Source organism: Oreochromis aureus, linkage group 23 (assembly GCF_013358895.1).
Source record: "Oreochromis aureus strain Israel breed Guangdong linkage group 23, ZZ_aureus, whole genome shotgun sequence".
NCBI classification, from domain to species: Eukaryota; Metazoa; Chordata; class Actinopteri; order Cichliformes; family Cichlidae; genus Oreochromis; species Oreochromis aureus.
The window spans coordinates 30,862,861-30,879,840 of NC_052963.1; the positions used below are offsets into that span (position 1 = coordinate 30,862,861).

Here is a 16,980-nt window from a genome sequence, read left to right on the forward strand (position 1 = left end):
TTTCTCGTGGAGGACATTTGGACTTTTTGTCCGTTTTCTCTGACTACCTTTCTGTCTGTAGCCCCTGCCCAGACTAAAGACTGGTTTTCTGGATTGTACTCTTCCTCCATGTGTTCTATATCCCTTTACTCCTGTGACTTTCACAGGCCTTGACATCCCTCTCACTCACAGCAGTAATTATCAAGCTTCAAGTCCACGTATTACCCATTAATAAACTCTTTGTTAAAGTAGTGGTACAAATAAAACTGACAATAGTACAACTTTTGAGCGCATGGGCTGCAACACTTTTCTAGTATAAGCATACCACGTAACACTAATGGCTTATCAGTGATGTGTTTATCAGTGATGTGTTTATCAGTGATGTGTTTAACAGCAATGTGTTTAACAGTGATATGTTTAGTGCTATAACAACTGTGTGGGCCACTCCTTCCTACTATGCATTTCTGGCTAAATCTACTGGAAGAGAGTTGAACAACTCAAAGAAAGAAACTCCGCTGGCAAATAGTGTTTTATGGCAGAGCAATGCAGGGACGCTACGAACAAGTATGAATGCTGCCACTTTTAGACTACATCACAGGCTCTACATAGATTCAATACAGTAGAAATTAAGATTTAGAGGAAGTTCAGTCAGATACAGAAAATATAACATTGGCATAATTGGTATGAACTTGCTTTGTATTACAGGCCCCAGTTTCACGATCCAAACGTCATCAAAATTTCAGTTTCCACCTAAGAGCCTTTACCAATGCCATTGAGAAAGAAATGCTATGATAAAACCAAATGCTGACCCTAGAAATCAGGCTGAGGAATCTGAAATATAAATTGTGTGACTTCACTTACAAGCTAAGCCATGTTTTTCCAAGTCCTCTGACATTATGCACACATATTCCATCTGGTCCAGAAATGTTAAGTATAAACCCTCAAGAGTGAGCTCCAACAATTGTGATGGAGGCGCTAAATAAAAAAAAAAATAAAAAATAAAATAAAAAGTCACAGCGGCCTTTCTATTAAACACAGCACCGTGTGTGCTGTTGTGTGCTTTTGTTGCTGACAGCTTTGTTGCTGTGAAAGAAAAGAGCGCCGATGTTCCAGTCCCAGTATGCCAGTTCTACTATATACCGTATGGAAGCTTACAGATGGCGACAACACTGCCAGCGATTCACATTACTGTCACTACCGTGGCTACTGTTATTTTTGCAGGGCAGTATGACACAGCATGAAGCTTGTGTCTTTATTGGCAGTTTCATTTTGATTTGCCACAGGACCGTGCACTTCCACTGATCAATCACAGGCTGAACTGCCACAGCACTGTATCTAGATGTAGCTATAGTGGCAATGCTAATGCAATACTGGGTTGTGAGGCAATTTTGGAATGGATACCACTCTGGGATTGCAGTGCGCTTGTGCTGACTAAAAAAAACAAAACAATTTTTTCTCATATACAATCATTACAAACAGAAAATGCCAGGATATTTCTTCTTTTATATTAACCTGGTCCATTCATTCCAATAAAATTGGAGGATTCCACCAAATAGGATCAATAATTCACTTAATGTTGTTTATGTGTGCGTGAAGCTGACAGGAAAGCTGTGGAAGGATTCTCCCGGTCGCTCACAGAAGCCTAAAAAGCTTATGTGGGATTCAGTTTCTCACAGAATTGGATTGTATTTGTGGTGTTAGCAGAAAGGCCGGACGTGTGAAAGGGAACGCAAGTATCCTTTCTTTACAAAAATTACAATAGAACAATAATGACCTGTCCCGCTGCTGGACAGTAACTCCACTGTCTGGGAGAGTAGTCCTTCTGCATCGATTTATTAGTGATTTGCTGATATATCGGCATCAGCATTCATAACAGCCAACAAATGGAAATCTAAAAAATAAAAAACCCTCAACTACCTCACAACTGTTAACACTGCATGGTTTGTCCAAAAGCGAACACTGTTAGCAACACACACTTGGAATGCAACTAACACAACAACCACCCGATCACAGCAGAGACAGGCGGTGTGACTTTCGTGTGTCTAAAAGAAAAAAGAGACTGGCCAAATATCTGATTTTAAGATCACCAAATATCAGTATCAGTTAGGACTGGGCGATATATCGAGTTTTTAAATATATCGATATATTTTTATACGAGATATGAGATGTGGCAATATCGTTTATATCGATATAGTCTATGTTACGTTATAATTATACTTGTGGAGCCGCTAGTTTGCCTCTCTTTCGTCCACTTTTGTCTCTACGCAATGTTACTCTGCCCCGCCTCTCTCCTTCACTGAACACAACTCCCCCTCCCCCATCACTTCACCTGTAGGCAACGACAAGATGGACACGGCAGCTATCAAAGAGGAGCTGGTCGGTAAAAAAGAAAACATTTGAAGATTACTATTTTAGTGCTGTCAGCGTTACTCTCGTTAAAATGACGTTAATGCCATAACTGCATTAACGGGGCAAATCTCCGTTAACGAGCTAACCGCTAACGCTAACCGCAATGCTAGTCAGTCCACAACGCGACCGGTTAGCATTGCGGTTAGCGTTAGCGGTTAGCTCGTTAACGCCGTGCCGCTAGCACTACTAGTATTTTCACCATTTACAACAGTGCCATAAAGTGCAGAATGAGTGTGTGAAACTGCGTGCTGTATCCCAGGCCGCGAAGTCTCCGAGCCTCCTGCCCCGGAACAAACCACCTTACAAAACTCGTATACCATATTTTTCGGACTATAACCTTACACTAAAACCCTTTCATTTTCTGAAAAATCGACAGTGCGCCTTATGTATGAATTCTGGTTGTGGTTACTGACCGCAAATCGATTTTATGTGGTACACGGCGCTCAGCAATCTGTCCAAAAATGGTTTAGTACAACTTTGGTAAGCTACGGAGCCGCACCGCTTGATGGATTGTCGGAGCATTACGGCTACCGTAGTCTGGAGCCTCGCGGAGTAATACGTACTGTAGGGCTGCACGATTTTGCATAAAATGAGAATCACAATTTTTTTGCTTAGAATTGAGATCACGATTCTCTCACGATTTTCTTTTCCAATATAAATATTTACTTGTGCACTGCACTTATTAACTGCACATCAACTTCGCAACAGTAACAGTTGAGACTGAACATAAAAACAACAAATGTCTCACTTGTCTACTCTGACGTGACATTTAAGGTGGTTATACAAATTCGTAGTGTTAGCTTGCGGTGCTGCTACTATGGCAAAACACAGCTTGCAAATGATATCTTTTTGACTCTCATCGTTTTCTTTGAAACCAAAAAAACTTCCACACGGAGGAATGAGAACCTTTTCTTGGAATTAATGTTACAGTGGGGTTGTCATTCTCACCGCCATCAGCGAGCTTTTCCTCTGCGCTCATCGTGTTTTCTCCCCACAGGCAGTTTCTCTCACGTGCTCTCCGTTGTTTTTTCCCTGCCAGCTGGCTTCTGTATCACATGGTATAAGGCTCCGCCCTTGTCATTTGTTGAGCAGGAAGAGTGAGCGCTTGTTTTCATGCAGATTATGTCCCGGATCAAAATGCGGTACAATCGTCGTCTTTTTTTCTTTCTTCTTTTAAATCGTTGTCATTTGGAAATAAGATCGCACATAAGTATGAATTGAGATCGCGATTTTCTAACGATTAATTGTGCAGCCCTAAAGTACTGTGCTTCAACGTAACATTACTGTATTTTGTGTGTATAAGGAGCACAAATGGCACCTGTAAGAGACATGGTTACGAAGGAGATTTCAAATTCAAGGCTGTCATTCACGCAGTAGAACTTGGGAACAGAGCAGCTCGAAATCTGTCTTTGTTATTATGCTCAGCGTCTTTTACATTTTGACTGCACAATTGTGAGCTTTTTTTATGCACAAAAACAACATTGTTTTATCTTATTTATGGAGCATTTTTATTTAATAAATGCTGATCATTAGTTTCTGAGTAATTTTTTCCATGTAGATCTACGCTGTATGATAATAAAAGTACCTGTGTGATATCTGGGACACAGCTTTGACTAAGAACTCTCTTTTTGTTCTTACTTTATGGCTTTAAAAAAAATATTGAGATATATATCGTATATCGCCATCCAGCTAAAAAAAATATATGAATTTTGGGCCATATCGCCCAGCCCTAGTATGAGTCTTAAAAAAATCCACCACCGCCGTCTTTTCTGTTTGTTTTTGCTCAATTGTTGCATCCCTAGTTCAAAGGTCATTTATTAACGTTTTAATATCCCTTCTCACAGATACCATGCTCTGAAATCCACATCATGTACAGCAAAACAACATAATCCTTAAGTAAAAATGGACCGCAGGCCTTTAACTCAACAACAGTGCTGCATCATGGGTCATATGCCCAAGTCCTTGTTAATACCACTAATCTGTGATGAGATCGGTTTTCTTTTGTCTGATCCAAGGCCATATGAGACAAGCTCAACCAACTGCAGATCCTTCAGATTTATGCCAGAATCACAGATAAACACATCAACTACTAAAACAATGCTGAGCCCGGGCAATCCCTGATAATAATGCAATGCAATATATCACAGCACAGCAAGGATCCCATGACATTTAGCTGGGCTTAAACACACCTCAGCTTTCTCCTTCTCTCCTCAAGTACGGAGGAGGGACAAACCCTGGACCAAGCAAACCAGAATCACAGGGAGCTTGTTAGAGCCTGAGACACGCTGTGGGTCATTTTGGGCCTCTTGGGAATTATAGGAATACATATTTCAGTAAAGCTGGTGTGTGTAAAATGATATCCTCGTGATCTGGATACTCGTAATAAGTTTAGTGTTTGACCTCAGACGTTAGCAGCACAAATTTAAGGTCATTAAATTTGTGCTGGTCAGCTCCAGACAAAAACACAGTGAATTCTTCTATAAAATAACAATAAATAATTAGGAGAGAGCAGAGTGAGTGATCTGAAGAACAGAAAATGGTTGGAAGGTTAAAGAGCATTAACCATCCAGTGCTGAGCCAGCCATAGACAACCATCATCAGCAGGGTTTAGTACTAAATTTTCAAAGGTGGAATTTACAATTTAGGATTTCTCTTAGTCTCACAAATAATTTCAGGGAGGACAACTTAGTGGGCTCTTGTTTGGCGAGAATTGGTCTGGTCACAGTATTTTCTATTTTACTCCATACCTGAATCCCACAACAGGTGAGCAGCAAAAACGAAACACTGTAGAGATGTTTCAGAGCATCTTTCTGCTTTTAACCCAAAAAGATACTCAAAGATGATCACTGCTACAGCTGCTCTGCCTGAGGCAGCATACCTGTTTGGATCCTCTAATGACAGACCAGGACCAAACAGATGTGGCTGAGGCTTCCACACAGTGTATCACGTCAGCTGGATGAGATGTGTTTAAATATGAGATTTATTCAATATGTCTTCTTTGCGTCACAATATCTGTTTGGTCCAAAATTAACATAATGTCCACTAAAGGCCAAACCCAAAGCTAGCTTAAGCTGTAGTTTTTGGCGATTAAAATGATCACTCTAATGAAAAATATATGTTTTAATATATTGGCTTCGAACCAAAACTGTCTCATGTTTATCAATTGAAATTTGCTTGCCATTTTTTAGTCTGATAAGAAGTATTTATTTTTTTAATTTAAGAATAAAGTCAAAAGACAAAAAATAAATACTTTCAGGTCAGCTTCAAGCCACATTCATAAAAGCCACAAGTACACATTAAGCCCTACTACTGAATTATACTAAGCTGACTCTTTTAGAAAAAGTCAAGTGTAAACAAACAAACAAAAATAAAGTAAAAATTAAAATGGAGCCATGGCTAATAAAACCATGTTTTTGTTCTGTTTTCTTTAAGATTCTACATTAAATCATCATCATACTATGTCGACCACAGGAGATTCAAAAGTATGATGCAGTCAGCAATTTGTCGCTTGTGCTTACTGGAGCAGAAGACACATCAGATAAGAAAACACATTCAGCACGAAGAAGGGCACACATAAGAAGAAGATACGAAAGAGTAAGTCGCCGTTCATATCGTTACGTATTATTGGACACGCTGGCACTGCACAAGCAGAATCCCTGATTTGAACACAACAGTTCTGCATGCCCAGTATTTTCTGTTTCAGAGCAAAGGGAAATTTTTATTTTGCCGTCTTTAAAACTTCTGCCAGACTTGCTTCATCACCAAATAAATCCATCAGGCATCTTTACATGTGAACGCGTTTCACTAACGCTACTTTTTCACCTTGGTCTGTTGAGAAGCGCGGCTTTTGCAGCCAACCAGATCATAACTATTTAGGCAGCATTAATAAAGGAGGTAATACTTCTCTAAAGCCATCCTTTGGATCATAACCCAGTTCCTGGACCTTGGGTTCATGTTTATTTTATTCAAAAAGGGAAAATTCACATTAATACACATGAGAACAAAGTTCCATTATATAAATATGCCAAATTTAGCCATATGGGCCAAATTCCATCTGCAGTCCCTGACAGGCTGATGGCATTTACAGATAGTAAAGCAAAGCAATGCAAAATCATCCATCTACAGATAAGAGCCAGAAGCATTTGACTGATGAAACAAACACAAACCAGATAAAATATTAATCCAAGCCACGCCCAAGCACATGAACACAAATATAGAAACACTTTACGGTAATAAATCAATGACTTATAGTTGTTGATGATTGGCTCATGAACGAAAAAAGAACATTACTACTTCCATTTCTCTTATTACCTGACTGAGCCTTTAAAGCAGATCGTGCTTTAATCTGGCATTCATTAATGGCCCCGTACGGGTGCCACGGCGCTGAAGCAAAACATAACATTGAGGACATTTGTATCTCCATTTCAGTCTCAGTTTCAGAGCCGTTACACCCCTACGATTAATGCAGGTTTAATGTGTTTAATGTTCTAAAGCCACACAAATAATAATAATAATAAAAACTTGAGAAACAATCCACTAACTTGCTATTTGCTCAAGTGAAAATGCATTAAAACTGCAGTATATAAAACTGACCTGTAAATTTTCTGTACTATCGGTTTGCTCCAGTTTTATTAAGGCCAACCTCATTTCTCAGATTTCAGCCATGCTAAGCATTCACTACAACAACAGTGATAACATCGAACACGCTTGCCAAAAAAAAAAAAAAAAAAGTAGTGTAACAGGCTGAACAGTCAGTCAAGCAGTTCCTGCAACATGATAAAATCTGCACCCACAGTGCAGCTGCGGCGTGGCGTTCCTGTGTTGGCGGGTTAACCCGGGACCTGGAAGGCGTGGAATGCCCCAGTGGCCCTTTGTCTTTTCTTTCTGCTGACACTGTGACAGCAGCTGTGCTGGGGCGTTCCTGTGAGCCAATTAGCAAAGTGAGCATTCCATTCACAGTCTCTTCTGATCCATGTGGTTCAATCAGAGGCTCATGTCATGGATTTGGTCCTTTGCAAAAATACTGTCTTAATGTTAGATCTGTCAGAAAAGCACCTGCTGTTTGACAGAGCTCTCCAAGAATCCAAGTAGAAAAGACATCTCTGCTGGGAGGACTCAGCCTCATTTATTAAACCTAAATGAACATTCAAGTTAAATGAGTATCTGAAATATAGCACATTAGGGTAGGAAGGTGAATGAGTCTATCAGTGTCAGAAGGGTCAGGTTGTAGAGACCATGCTGTATATCTTCATGAATATGATTGCACTGGATGAGTCAGCTGATGAATGAGCTGGTAAGTGCTAAGTAAAATTAGCAACTAATGCCACTAATGGTAGGATATTTATATCCTAAGAATATTACATTCAAATCATGTTTTTTTTAATATTTTAACCAGTTGCAATGGTTACCGTGGGTCATGCTAACTGATAGAGATGAGATCCAAATTTTTTAAAATGCCAGATTAAAACCCAGAGCTGTAGTTGGAAAATCTGCAGGAGATTAATGCATGAGATTAACACTAGCTGTATAAATTCAGTAATTTCTGAAGGCCGGCTTTCTAAATTAAGCTGGAAAAAAAAGAGATAAAAGAAAAGATAGACCACCTCCTCAATAGACTGCTTATATGGGAACTGTAGTGTCTCAGAAGAGCCAATGCAAAGTGAAATTCCTGGCTCCTCCAGTCCACATTGTCCTTGAGCAAGTTGCTGAAACTTAAATTGCTCCTGAGGCATTCTTCGGTGAGTAAGTAGAACAAAGCACTGTATGAATGTGTGTGTGAATGCAGCATGTCGTGTAGAACAGCTTTGAGTGTTCAGTAAGAGTAGCAAATGGATTTATGAATACCAGTCCATTTACAACATTTAAGATGGATGAAGCCACCATTATGTTGCCCACTGGTTTTGAAGACCGTATTTTGTAACCTACAAGTTGGCATCTCGGTGAGTGCCGTACTCCATCATGTCTCTTGTTGCCATCCTCCACCATATCTCTTGGAGATGAGCTTTTAGATTCAGCTAAGAATCTAAAAAACTAATAGACTTTCACTCAACAACACTCTAGCACATGTCTGCCCCAGACAGATCATTTTTGTGTTTACTTTCAGACTTTAGGTAATTAAAATGATTAATATAACTACACAGTTTCGAGCAACTCATTGTTTCCCAAAATAGTTTCGCTATCAGATCCAAAGTCTGCATGACCCACAACAGCTAAACTAAAGGTTGCAACAGAGCAAAATTATCCTTACTTCAGTATCGCACTCTTCCTGGTTGTACTTGTAATGGCAAGCAATAGACGAATCTTTGTGAAAGTTCAACTGAAACAGCGAACATACCAAAGCTCTGCTGATAACTTTCCTGCATTTCCTAGATAGGACTTTATCACAGCTGCAATCGGAACCCTTTCTATATTTTTCCCCAAATTATAGCCAGGCCTGAGCTCACATTCCTTATCAGTCTAGCAAAAAAGACCTGAAAGCCTCTGCATACCCTTCACTTAAAAGTATAAACCATGTGTTTGTCCCGCCAGCTGGCTGTGTTTGCCATGCATCAAGAACTTAAGGCCACAGACATCTGTTTGCACAATTAACAAGAAACTGCACCTGGCATGTGTACTAATTCTTCAATGCTGTTTTAACGGAAAGAAAATTTAAGCAGCTGTAAATAAAATAATTAAATCTGATATTAAATACAATTTTGAAATGATGCTGGCACATATGGACAAACAAAGCACAATTTTTCCGTACGTCAAAACTAGGAATGAATTCAAAGATAGGTCTCTGTTAATGATGGTGGGCATCTTTTGTTGTTTTATTTTGCCACTTTAGTGGACTCAGAGATTTCAGTACAATAAATTATTTATATCTAAAGCACCACTGGCGGCAGTGCCTCCTTTTCTTTTTGTTGTGTTACACAGAAGCCCTGGTCGTAGATGTTGTCTTGCTGTTGTTCTCAAAAAAGGTGGTGCTGAATTGTGGTCTGTAACATGCACTAAGGCATAAGACTTTCATGCAGTTTTTTAAGTAAGCAATTTTTATCAGTGTTGTTGCAACATGAAGTCAAATTGTGCTTAGGCCTAAGTTCAGCCAGGACAATCTCGTATGGAGAAGGTACTATTAGCAGAAAATCAAGGTCTCATTAAGAGGTATAAAAACTCTTTCTTGTTTTCCTAAATACAAACTAAAAGTTACTAAATTGTTAGTACTTTCTTATGTGATGTCAAGCAGCCAGCATGTTATTACTGATCGTACATTCCAAACTCACAAAACATAAAATTATAAAATCCCAATCTTTCGTCATAAATAGCACAGTGGAATAGTTCATTACTAACAGGGTATTATTTGTCATATCATACTCTACTGGAATATATCACAAGATCCAGCAGTCATTTTCATGAAGTAAACTAAATTGTGGATTGGGACTTTCCCCAGAGTTTGGACGGAAGCTGCAGGCCGTACATAATCACCCTGGGTCACTCTGCAGCAGAGGGGAAAGGGAGCTGCAGGCCTGTAAACTTCAAAGCCTTTTGAGTAAAGAGGGGGAGGGGCCACTGAGCACCAAGCATTCTTCACAATGTTGAACTTGACCCCTGAGATTGCCACACACACCATGTGACCGCTGTTGACTGCATGTGTGTGTGTGTGGTGCAGATCTGCGTGGATGCACATGTAGTATGAGCATGACTGTGTGTGTGAGAGAGAGAGTTTTGAATACAGTCGTCAAAGATAATAAGCACACCTAACTCCTGGACCTTCAAACTTACAATTTAAACCAATTAAATAACAGGTTTGAACTATTTGGTAAATATAGCTAACCACTGTATTGGAGGATAATTTCTGTGATCGGATCAAATACCATACAAAACACAAGCCTGAAAAAGGAGAAAAAGGCATGCTTTGTTAAAGACCAAAAATCACATCTGATTATTTGTTTAAAAAAACAAAACAAAACAAAAAACTCCACTTAGAATCAAATTAGCCAAGTCTACATTGTGCGCACAAAGGCCCATTTCCTTTGTTACCCTGTCAGGTCTAACAAGCAGGAAGTTTTGTGTTATTCATCTGTTTTTTTGTGCCACAAGCTATAACTACTAAATTACCTCAAGTATGTAAATAGCGCAGTGTTACTGTAAGTCTTTATTTCCACATCCACAACAACATTTTTAAGTATTAATAGAACAAAAGAACAATGTTACAACTTTACACAATTGTGACAAATATCTGAGTAACATGTTCAGCTGCCTCTCCAGTGAGTCTCTCATCCAAGTTTGCCATCTTGGACTGTAGCCGTGGTGATACTCCTCGTTTCCCTCTACAGTGAGCTGTCTATACGTGCACATGAACTAGAAATGGAGAAAAATCTGACATATGTTGACCCTAAAGCCAGAGGTTTTAATGCCACGAAGATCGCTATCATTCTAGCCCACTATTACCACCATGGTAACTTTCACACTTTCACTGAACCTTCTTTGTTCTGACGCCATGCAAGAATGACAAACATACATGTGACCAGCAATGCCACGGGATGTTGCTGACAGTGGCACTCAGTAGATGACTGAGCTGAGGTTAATGTCACACCATTAACAGCTGAAGTCCTTTTGAACCCAACAGTCAAAGATGTAAATACTGAACTTTTATGGCAGTGATACATCATGTTAAAAGCATAAACTAATTGTTACTATCCAACATTATTTATAGACTACCCAAAACTTGCGTTTAACTGTGTTTAACTCATAGTTTTAGTGACGTACTGATCTAATTTACGTAAAGCCCCTTATGTTACACAACCACTACATGTGGTAAATTTCCAGCTCAATTCAATCAAGTCAATTAAAATTACTTTTCCAACATCCCAGAAATTATGCACACAAACCCTGTAGTCATTGAGGAGGTAAGACCTACTTATTGTTTAGTTATGGCAGATATGTACACGATCCAGGGTATTTCCATATTTGTGCGTCTCTCCATCTCGTGTCAGGCCATTATCTAACCAAGGAAGACATTTTCACTCACTGCACTTTAGTCCATTTTGTCTTTCCCTTTTCAATTCACAACACTGATGACGGGCACTGGTTACATAACTGTACTACTCCACCACCACGCTTCCTCTGTGATTTATTAAGGCCAAGCAATAAATGTGTCCTGTGTAGATAACATGACTCAGCTGCCTGCTCTGTAGCAAAACCTTATTCTTCTGTCCTATGCTCAGCATGTGCTCTACTATATCAATGACAAACAGGCAAATTCAGTCCATATTAAAAACATCCACACAATATTTCAAAGATCACGGCTTGAACTTCTAGCTTTCCTTTGTTGTCCTATTTTATACTCTGTTGTTAGACGCAATAGGGTCAGTCATAAACATCGTGCTCACAAGACAATCAGAGAAATGAACCAGTATGTGAATGTTCAACAACCTTGGCAGTTTAGAAACAGTTACCAAGGTAATTAGCTGTCACACACCAACGGGATTTCGACACATCTCTGCCTGTCTAGTTGAAATGTTGTGCTTCAGCTCAGGAAATTGTAAAATTTACAGGAAGTTAATTACAGCCACTCAAAGCTTTCTATTATGCCATAGCTAATCTATCAAAAAAACTCAAGTACTGATGAATCCAAAATTAAGCATGTTATCAGTTAAGATAATGTTTTAAAGATAATTCTAGCTTCTTCTAGAAGCTATATTACCTCATCGATAAATTGTGGTAGTGTGAAAGGAAATGTGAAAGTAGCAGAAAAACACGGCACAACTCCATCATGTTGCTGTTTCAAGTTTCACAGTTACCAACAGGCAATGTTTTTCCTGGTTTAAACACTCCTTGGTCCACATATAGTTAAGACAAAGAGTCTTTGTTACTGTAGCTGACACACATTTAGGCATTTTCCTGCTATTCTATGCCACTTCAACAAAAATGGATTTTAAACCCCACAATAAACTATACACTGCTTAAAGGTATTTTATAAATGACAGTTCTGGAGGTTTTCCTGTAGTTAAATGCCAAAACCTCCCTGATGGTTTTGAATATGACATTTTTGCATGTACAGGGAAAAAGCCAATAGTGTCGAGCTGCTGGATTATACCAAGCAAGCCAATTGTAGCTCATTTCCCCCTTAATGCAGTACATTAATATTATCATTAAAATATTAAACCTAATCTCCCAATGTAAAGCTTCATGTTGATGTGTATATTACCCATCTCTTACATCATGGGCATATGTGGGCGCATCCACACCATGGACATAAAAGATGCTGAACTGCTTTAAACCTACATTCTACCGATTAACTGCAATCCTTCTAGCGACCCTTGTGGTTGCAAAAAGACTTCAAGTTATACAGAAGTTAGATCCCTCAAATCCCTCAGCTCAGTAAACACTTTCCTGATGACTTTCTGGCCTCAAGCGCTAGGTCTGGGTCATACTGAATAAAACATTAAGTTCACTGTGTAAATTACAGTTTCTCAGAAATGAAGATTATCCTGGACATGCTCATTATCTAACAACTTCTCAACTGCAAGTTGGTAGCCAAAGAGTGCAGTTTCACAGTCTGATCCGCCAGCCGCTCGTCACTTTTGGCTTCCACACGCCAAGATGGAGATGGCAAACACAGCTCACCCTGAGCCTTCATAACGGGACTTCCACCTTTTATACCATCTATGTGTGTGAGAGAGCGCAGGCACACACACACACACACGAACAAGTTCATGCTCACAACTTTGTCCTCTGTGAAATTAATGTGCATATGTGGAGCTTCTACACCAATCCACTAATGGTCACACTTATGTTCACTAATTACAGCAGGGAACCTCTCCTGCTCCCTGATATGGACTATGTTTATTCTCTTCATGCTAGATATGGCAAATAAACTCCCCACTCTTTCTCTTTCAGTTGTTTTTGGGGAACTTACAGTAGGCTGGACACTGGCAACTTTACAGGGAGGCGAAAGGACAATCAGACTACAAAGAAGATTGCTTTAATTGCTTTACTACTGCAAAGTTGCCAATTTCAGGTCAAGTATTTATAGATGCGGATTTCAGATGAAGACAATATGCGTCACGTTTGCATGAGGGTAAACGATGAGGGCTGTTTTTCTGAAGACAATGTTTCTCACTGTCTTCTTAGTTCAAGAGGATCATTGCAGCAGTAAAAAAAATGAAGAAAAAAAGACAAAAAGACAAAAGCATTTTTTATGTCTAGAGAGGGAAAAGTGCTTCTACATCTTTGGAGGGAGCAGACGCGCACATGGTGAAACACAAAATAGACACAGTACACAAACCAGCATCACTTCTGTTAAGCTCCAATTTACACTTGTGTGTTTGTATGTGTTCTAGACGTGAGACAGAACTATATTTTAAACATCTATAAATACAGTAAAAATAGGTGATTCAGACATTATGAGCCTTTCAACGATCAGTTTCTTTCCCATTCTATCTCCTACATGCAGGATTATTATTTTAATCTCCATGGATGTCTGTTCAGAGTCTATTCAGGTGTGACTTACGATGCAAAACACTATAACAGGTGCAAAAAAGGAGAAGAAGGGAGGCCCACACATGCTGTGTATGAGCTCTTCTTTCTTTTGTCTTTTTTTAACCAAAAAAACCCACATAACATGTGCAGCGGTGATCCCAAATTTAACGATCAACACAAAGCTTTTGGTTTTGGTGGGTTTCTCTTGTTGTGTGGTTCAGTTCTTTAAAAACACAACTGAACTGATACAACCAGAGGAAAGAGGAGTAGCTCTGATCATAACAGCACATAAACCAAGATAAAAGAGCATATCTGAGATTGCTGTGAACTCAACAGTGACACCTCCACTGAGAGTAAAAGTCACACCAAGCTACTGTACAGGACAAAGTGATTTGTCTTTATACACTGAGCTGAAAGAGACATACAGTAGCACAATTTTAATATCTATATAGTTATAGCTGTAAAAATAGCTGTCACTGTTTTGTCGGGTGACACACTGATTTTTCATTTATAGTACTATGTATGGTGCGTCTCTGTAGGTAGATGGGCAGTATGTAGCTGGCACCTGACTGCGAACATGCTACCACTGCTAAACCATAATTTCCCCATTATGGGTCATCTGTGCACTAGGACAAACAAATGATGTGTTGCTTAATAGCTGTCAAAAGTTGCACTATGACACCATAAAAACTGACAGAGAGCTTACTGCTGACATATGCATACCCACCCCAACAATGTGAGATTAGATAGCAGACTTTGTAGTCGTCACAATGATTCTTGATTAAAGAAATAATACTGAATAACTGTGAGGTCACACAACTGGCTTTGTGTCATTGTTATTTCTGGGGATGAACCCATAACAACAGATATAACGAGAGTGAAAGTAAATAAAAAAGAGACAGACAAGCCTTGTAAACGAGACTTGAACTTGTAAACTAAGTTGACCACAGTGTGAAATACCTCAGAACAGCTCACCCGTTGCTGTTAGCTTCATCTATGCCACGTTAGTTCTCCACTAGAGCTGAACTGAACTGAAATGAACAGATAAGCTGACAGATCGGCAGGTTGCTCCCGATATCCGATCCAGCACTTTCAGTTAGGATTAAACTGACATCTAAAAATCAGCTCTCGTGCATTCATAAATGGTGACCTCCTGGCAACAAAAACAGGAGACACATTAAATAGCTGACACATAGAGCAAACTTCGAGTTTATTCTTCTGGAGCACACTTACTGTGTGGATAGCCCAAAGGGTGGTAGCACAGAACGCTGTAGATGCACGTGAATAAGGACACAAGTATATGTTTCAGCTGATACTAACAGCCCTATCAGAATATATCTGTTTCTGTGTAATGTTTATTTAACTCTCTGCATTGTCTGCAGCACATGTAGCAGAGTATGCCCTGTAGACAATTTTAAACTCTTACGCACTGTGAATATGAAGCACAGACACCTTGCCTGCCTGACCTTAAAACCCACGAAGACAAAAAATAGCAATGACCTGAGATGACATGTTTTATGATGTGCTTGGTCCTTAGCTTAAAAAAGTTGATAATTATCAGCTATGAAACCCAACAGCTGCCCTTAATAAAATTAGGGCTACTTAAGGCCGGGTTTATGTGTGAATACTGGACTCAGGACTGTATACATGTGTGTTACATAACCTACTTTAAATATTAGTTACAATGTTTAAAGAACCAAAATCCCATGTAAGGACCAGGTCAATAAAAAAATAATGACAAATGCATTTAAAAATATCGATATATATTAAAGCCTACAAATATCTTAACCCAGTTAGCCTGTGAAACGTAACTGAGCCTAAACAGAGTCTCTATTGCCAGCCTTTTCCTTGCTAGCACAGATAGTGAAGGCTTATCTGGGACTGGTACATTGTGTCATTGAGTTGAGCTTTGCAAGGTTGGCAAGTGGCCCTCCTGTGTGTGTGTGTGTGTGTGTGTGTGTGTGTGTGTGTGTGTGTGTCTGTCTGTGTGTGTGTATTCGCCCCTCCCCCATATCGTCCATGGCTTTGGAACAACCAGCTCCACAGCTCTGTAGTAAGCTTTCAATCAAAGTGGCACAAAGGTAACAAAGTAAATAACACGATGAAATACTATGACCTGAACTTTGTCACAATTATGAATCCAAGGTATGCTACAGACAAAAAAATAAACAAGAGCCTGTAAAGCACAACACAACAGACTGGCACAACTACTAACTGAACTAAAACTGTTTCAGTTTTGATTCATAGCCCTTCACAGTTTTATAGACACACTGCCTTATTTAACAAATACAAAGTGTATTGAAACACACAAATTGTCCAAGTTAAGTAAGAGATAACAGAATAAATTAAGCCATAACTGGAGAAAATAGTTACTTCACAATAATAAAACTTGTAGGCTGTCACTTGTAGTGACAAAGTAAAAAGTTTGATGTCATATTCAATCTAATTTATTCTGGGTTGAATCCAATATAAATTATCTTAGAAATGTACATTCTAATGACTTGGGTTTAAATAATAAAAAAAAACATTACACTGGTTTTAATTCAAAGCTAGTAGGTTGCAGGAAGGAAGGGCGCGCTCACAAACACAAACCACGCGCGAGAACTGCTTTCGAACACATGCACACGACACGCGCGCGCCTACTCACGCGCTGAGGCTGCCCATCCCCCACACTCGAGAAAAATTATAAAAATAAACGTCCGAAACAGCGCAATAACCCGGCGAAACCTCGCGTTCACAGCCACGCGTGATCGATCTACGCGAGGTTATCATTTATAACGGCAATAATCAAGCGGAAAGACGGTAAACACTCACCAAAAGCTCCAAATCACACAAGGGGGGTGCCTTCTCCTCTGTGCTCCTAATATGGAATCTCCTCCACCACCGTTGTTTTCTAGCTCTAATTACACCTCGAAAAAAGCGTTATAACTGCCTTCAGACCCGGCAAAGCGGGGCTAGGAATCCCCAATGACCGATGTGTTTTGGAAACACGGGCATATATAGTGATAAATCCCCTTAAAAATGAGCTGGATGTACAGTTGGGTCTAGATTGTAGGTTTGCTCGCTAGTAGAGAAAAGAGCCAAACGGTTCAGTAGCAGCCAACGGCTTCAGACTGAAACACAGAGCAT

At 39.5% G+C, this 16,980-nt stretch overlaps 1 protein-coding gene across 3 annotated transcripts in view; it reads right to left on the reverse strand.

Annotated features, from left to right (window-relative positions):
- The window catches only part of LOC116309943 (F-box-like/WD repeat-containing protein TBL1XR1), a 48,048-nt gene extending 31,081 nt beyond the window's left edge, over window positions 1-16,967 (reverse strand). Inside the window, exon 1 of one of the 3 annotated variants that reach the window (XM_031726668.2) lies at window positions 16,666-16,967. The gene's annotated coding sequence lies outside the window, so the exon portion shown is untranslated. Of the gene's footprint in view, window positions 1-3,336; window positions 3,417-16,665 lie in introns of those variants that run through there. The other 2 variants (XM_039606639.1, XM_039606640.1) reach the window with 2 other exon arrangements.
- Between the last annotated feature and the right edge of the window lie 13 nt (window positions 16,968-16,980).